We start from the raw sequence: 5967 nt of genomic DNA on the forward strand, positions 1-5967 counted from the left end.
GATAAAGTACCTACGAGCTCTTAGCACAGAGTCTACCTGACATATAATAAATGATGAATAAATACTGTTATTGATAAATGATGACTGCCTGCATATGGGAGATGAGTGGAGAAAAAGGCGTCAAATCAATGGATGTGTACTTGAGCTAGTAAAGAAATGAAGATAGTATTGATGGGGCCTGAGAATATGAGGGAAGCTGTTTTTTGGGCCTGCTCAACATTGAGCAGCTGTTCTCTCTGACACATGTAACAAGAGTTGATGGCATAAAATACAGTGTAGGCATTTACAGCCCATTCTGCCTAGAGCCATGCCATAAACAATCGGGAGCTCAATGCATTGTTACCAGATAGAATATCATGTTTAGATGTCAAGATGGTGAAAGAAATGTCATCACTTATGAATTCCTGTGGAGGGGCCATGCATTCTTGGCTGGGATGACTGGCAGAAAAGCCATCCATCTGTATACACTCAGATGTAGAACCCATGAAGGAGGAAGGTAAATCGTTTCAAAGGACTCTTATCACAGTGGTTTCAGCTACTTATGTGGATTTTGCGACCATTGTAAAAGATGCTTTTCAATTAGTTATCAAGTCTTAGGTAAAAGATGAACTAGCATCAGCAGGTTAAAGGCACATGCAGTGGAGGCAGTGCTGTGGGAATTGCAGTGAGGAGTGTTCTTCTATCAACCAGGCTAAAAGCCTGGTAAGGTAAAAGCATCAGTTTGATATCTGTGTTCAGGAGAGAGTTTGCTTCAGAAAGTCTCTCTCTCTCTCTAAGAAAGTTTCTTCAGTTGACTATTAGACAAGCTGATCTCTACTTAGGAGATCATCTTTTTATGGATGAAGAAGCCAACAATGAGAGTTTACACAGCTTGCTCCAAATTACAATTTATCGTTCCCTCTCCATATCCAACTATGCTGAGGGGAAATACAATTATTTGGGGGAAGATGTAGAGAGAAAAAAAGACATAATACACAGAGATGATAGAAGCCATGCCATCTCTAAGTTGGCAAAGGACTTGATACTAAAAGGGTATTGATAGTAACATTCAACTAACTTATCCCAAATGATAAACTTCTAGTTATTTATTTTGGAATTTCTTCTTCCCTGTCTTCAAATATCTTCTATAAAGTGGTGATTCCTAAATAGCAGTTCCCAGTCTACATCTGTCTCCTGAGTTCAATAATCCTATCTCCATTGGCCATTGTACTGTTCACCTGAATACTTTTCAAGTATCTCCAATTCAATTAGTTCAACAAACTAATCTTACCCCAGTACTGCTATCCCTCTTGTGCTCCCCGTCTAGGCGAGTGCCACTACCATTCAGGCAGGAGAGCCAGCATAGGGAACTTATCTTGTACCCCATCTCTGTCCACATCTGATCCCTCACAATTTCTGTCATTCTTTCCCCCGAACTTCTCTCAGTTCTGTCTCCTCATCCCCATATCCAGCACTATGATGTGACTTCTAGCCTGATCTTTCTCATTCCATATGGTAGATTTATCTTTCTAATGGTTCTCCGGGACTCATTATTTGCCCCGCCCCCCCCATCCTGTCTATTTTGTAACCAGAATGGTTTTTCTCAAATACAAATTCTATACTACTACCTAAAATTCTCCATTGCTGCTCCCTCAATACAGAATAAAGTTCCAAAGAACAACTTTTAAGATCTTCAAAATTTGGCCCTTGCCTCTTCCCCTGCTGCTCTCCTTATGAACTGTAGTAGACTTTTTTTTGAGGGCCCTGCACACATCCTTTGGCCGTGCCAGTGTGCAGAAACCAACTTCCAGGGGAGAGTATCTGCTTTTGTTAGTATGACGTTTACTCCAGTGCCTCAGAAGGTAGGCCAGAAGAACCAGGGAACTGAATCCCAGGAGTTTTCTTCAACCAATGATAGGGGTTTGGTATACAACGTCCACAGCAATAGAGCTGTGGATGTTGTATACCAAAGAACTTAGAGAACTCTGAGGCCTGTGTTCTTATAGTTTTTCAGTTTCCCCACAGGACTGAGCTCCAGTTACCCTCTGTGGTAGCTGGCTTGATAACCTAACCTTTACTGGCTGACTTCTCTTTCTTCTCTTTTTTCCTACTCTTCCACTGGCACTGTCTTTCATCTTCCAAATAAACCTCTTGCACTTGAATCTTTGTCTCAAGGTTGGCTCCTGTGGGGAACAACTAAGACACATCTCTCACTTAGAATATTCATTTTGTTTGTACCTAGTCCCTTCTCTCTTCTCCCAGAAAACTTCTAATCGCCTCCTCTATGAAGCTTTCTCTGAGTCTTTCCACCACACTATTATGCAGCTGAATTGATTTTTTGTGTGTGTGCTCTGTAGTGCTTTGTACATATTTACAATTTATCCTACACACTTACTGGTATTTTGCCCACATGTGCCTCTTCCACAGGACTAGTTCGACTTCAAGGTCAGGAATGATTTCTAATGACCTGGACCACCACTTGACATGTGATAAAGTAGTCAAAACATTTGTAAGTAAGTAGATTGACATGTTTGGTGTTAGAGACGCCCCCCCAAAAAGGGGGTGAGTGTCACTTAATAGCTGAAAGCTCTATGGAAATGTGTTAATTTATGCAACATATAATTATTGAGCACCTACTACATGCCAGACACCATTCCAGGAATTTTGGATATAAGAGTGGACAAAACGCAACTCTTTTTCCTGGTGGAGTTTACATTATAGTACAGGAGGTAGAGGGTAAGCCATAAATAAACTGGTAAATTTTGTATAATTAGTATGGTTAGAGGCTTGGGGGAGGGGGAAGTTAACCAGACATGGAGGGTGGAGGAGCCGGCATGATGTCTGCAATGGTTCCACATGAGAAGAGGCTTGGCCAGTGGGAGGGACTGAAAGGCCAGAGTGGACAGAGAAGAAATTGGGGTGGGAGGTAGAACGTGCAAGGTCTTGCGGTCCTTAAAGGGTCTTGTGTTTATCCCAAATGCAACAGACTTCAGCAGGAGAGTATTGTAATCAGATGTGCATTTTGAAAATTCCACTTTGGCTTTTTTGTTAAGCAGGGACTGAAGAGAGTGCAGGAGCATTGTTTGCAGATTGCTTTTGACAAGTGATGATGGTAGCTAACCTAGTGTGGTAGTGGTGGAAATAGAGGGAAGAAGACAGATTCAACAGATATTCAAGAGATAAATTAACTAGATTTATGATAGATATAGGACAAGAGGGAAGGCTCAAGGATGAATCCAAAGTTTCTGGCTTAGGTAATAATAACCAACATATATTGTGTCTAATACATACAAATACTGTTCTAAGTGCTTTAATCATTTTAAGTCATTTAAACCTCACAACATTTCTAAGAAAGTGGTATGAATGTTATCCTTATTTTACCACTGGGGAAGGAGAGTCACAGAGAGATTAAACGTAATTCTTAAGCGTAATTACACAGCTCGCGAGTGACAGAACCAGGATTTGAATCGAGGCAGCCTCCCTCCAGATTCTGATTGTAACTATGAGATTGAACTGCATCTTGGAAAGGATGAATAGAGATACATTTAGATAGAGATGGATAGAAATTTATTTAGTACAATTTCCTAGGTTTAACCCAGTCTTCTCTCATAACTACATAAATGGGTAAGGGGAGTAGGGGATGCACTGCTTGGCTAGAAAGACTTAGAAGGCTGGGAAGTAGAAAAGAGAGGAACAGTCAGGGGCAGCTGTGCTGTCAGAGGAAGACCCCCCTAATCACATAATCACAGAAAGCAATTGACCACTCTGATCTCTGAGTCCTCACCTTCGAATGGGGACAACTACATTCCATTGCTAAGTAATGAACACAAGTTGCTAGCACTGTGCCTGACCTAAAGGAGGCGATCAGTAAGTGAATGATAAGTTTGGATCTGCGGTAAGGGAAGTAAAGAAGGATAAGGCCCACATTTGTCCATCAGCCAAAAACATGGCTAATCATGTAGCTCGTTTAAAAGAATATGCATAGAAAATGGTCACAAGGACAGAAGTGAATCCATCTCAGCACAAAGAGTGCCAGGGCATAGCTTAATGGTGAGCTGTCTGTGTTGTTAAAGCAGCTATAGACAGACTTGATTGGCTGATCAACTGCTGAGAGCCAGTGTTGGGAGCCTGTAACCAAATAGCCCAATCTCTCAGGCTGAGGTTCAGATATTAGTTGCCATTAGTTGTTTTTCACCTAATGTGCTGCTAACTTGCCTTAGCTCTCCTAGTTAATGACAAGCCAAGGGCAGGTTCTGAGCTGCCTAATTTCTCAGTGCTCATCCTTTAAGGACATGAAGTTTGCAGTAGTGGCTCTCAACAAATCAAGGGTAGGCTACTCAAACTTTGATGTGCTCACTCACAGATCATCTTGGGATTTTACAAAAGTGATATTCTGATTGAGTAGGTCTGGTCTAATTATATATGTGTTTTTTTTTGAAGTTTATTTGACATATATTAGTTTTAGGTATACGATGTGATTTGAATTTTGTATATATTGCAAAGTGATCACACAATGTCTAGTTAATAAGTCTGTCACCATATATAGATACAAACAAACTTTTTTCTTGGAAAGAACTTTTAAGATCTCTCTTAGGAACTTTTAAATATACAGTATACTATATCCCTGTACCTGATATCCCCATGTCTTTTATAACTGAATGTTTTAGCTTTTGACTCCATTCACCCATTTCACCCACCCCCCACCTCTGGCAACTACCAATCTGTTCTCTGTATCTATGAATTAATTTTTTTTTTTTTTTTGGTTTCCAACATGTAAGTGAGAACATATAGTATTTGTCTTTTTCTGACTTATTTCACGAAGTGCTATGCCCTCAAGGTCCATCCATCTTGTTACAAATGGTAGAATTTTCTTTTTTTTTTATGGCTGAATAATTTTTCATTGTATATATACCACATTTATTCATCCACTGATAGACATTTAGGCTGTTTCCATGTCTTGGTTATTGTGAATAATGCTGCAATGAACATGGTGGCACACATATCTCTTTGAGATAGTGATTTCATTTCATTCAGTTACATACACAGAAGTGGACAGTTGCATACACAGAAGTGGAACTGCTGGATCATATAGTAGTTCGGTTTTAATTTTTTTGAGGAACCTCTATACTGTTTTGCATAGTGGCCGCACCAATTTACAATCCCACCAGCTGTGCGCTGGTGGATTCCTTTTTCTTCACATCCTTGCCAACATCTTTGTTGACTTATCGATGATAGCCATTCTGTTAGGTGGTTTTAACTTGCATTTCATCAATGATTAGTGATGTTGAGCATTTTTCATATGTCTAAGGCCATCTGTATGTCCTCTTGGAAGAAATGTCTATTCAAGCCCTCTGCCAAAATTTTAATTGGATTGTTTGTTAAATTGTATGAGTTCTTTATATATTTTGGACATTAAACCTTAATCCAATATCTCATTGGTGAATATCTTCTCTCATTCAGTAGGTTGTCTTTTTGTTTTGTTGATTGTTTCCTTCACTATGCAAAACCTCTTTAGTTTGATGTCCCATCTGTTTATTTTTTCTTTTGTTTCCCTTGCCAAGGAGACATACCCAAAAAGATATTACTGAGAGCAATGTCAGAGAATTTACTGCTTATGTTTTCCTCTAGGAGTTTTATGGTTTGGGATCTTACATTTAAATCTTTATTCTGTTTTCAGTTTATTCTTATATGTGGTGTAAAAAAGTGATCCAGCTTCATTATTTTGCATGTATCCGTCCAGTTTTTCCATCACCATTTATTGAAGAGACTGTCTTTACCCTATTGTGTACTCTTGCCTCCTTTGTCATAGAATAATTGACCATTTAGGAGTGGATTTATTTCTATGTTTTCTATTCTGTTCCATTGCTCTGTGTGTTTGTTTCAGTGCCAGTACTATGTTGTTTTGGTTACTTTAGCCTTGTAACAGTTTGATATCAGGCAGCATGACTCCAACTTTATTCTTTCTCACAGTTGTCATGGCTATTTGGG

General features: G+C 39.5%; 1 protein-coding gene across 2 annotated transcripts in view; it reads right to left on the reverse strand.

Moving 5' to 3' along the window:
- The window catches only part of PCSK5 (proprotein convertase subtilisin/kexin type 5), a 421776-nt gene that overhangs the window by 120966 nt on the left and 294843 nt on the right, over nt 1-5967 (reverse strand). The gene's annotated exons all lie outside the window — the stretch shown is intronic.

Source organism: Pteropus vampyrus, unplaced genomic scaffold (assembly GCF_000151845.1).
Source record: "Pteropus vampyrus isolate Shadow unplaced genomic scaffold, Pvam_2.0 Scaffold324, whole genome shotgun sequence".
NCBI classification, from domain to species: domain Eukaryota; kingdom Metazoa; phylum Chordata; class Mammalia; order Chiroptera; family Pteropodidae; genus Pteropus; species Pteropus vampyrus.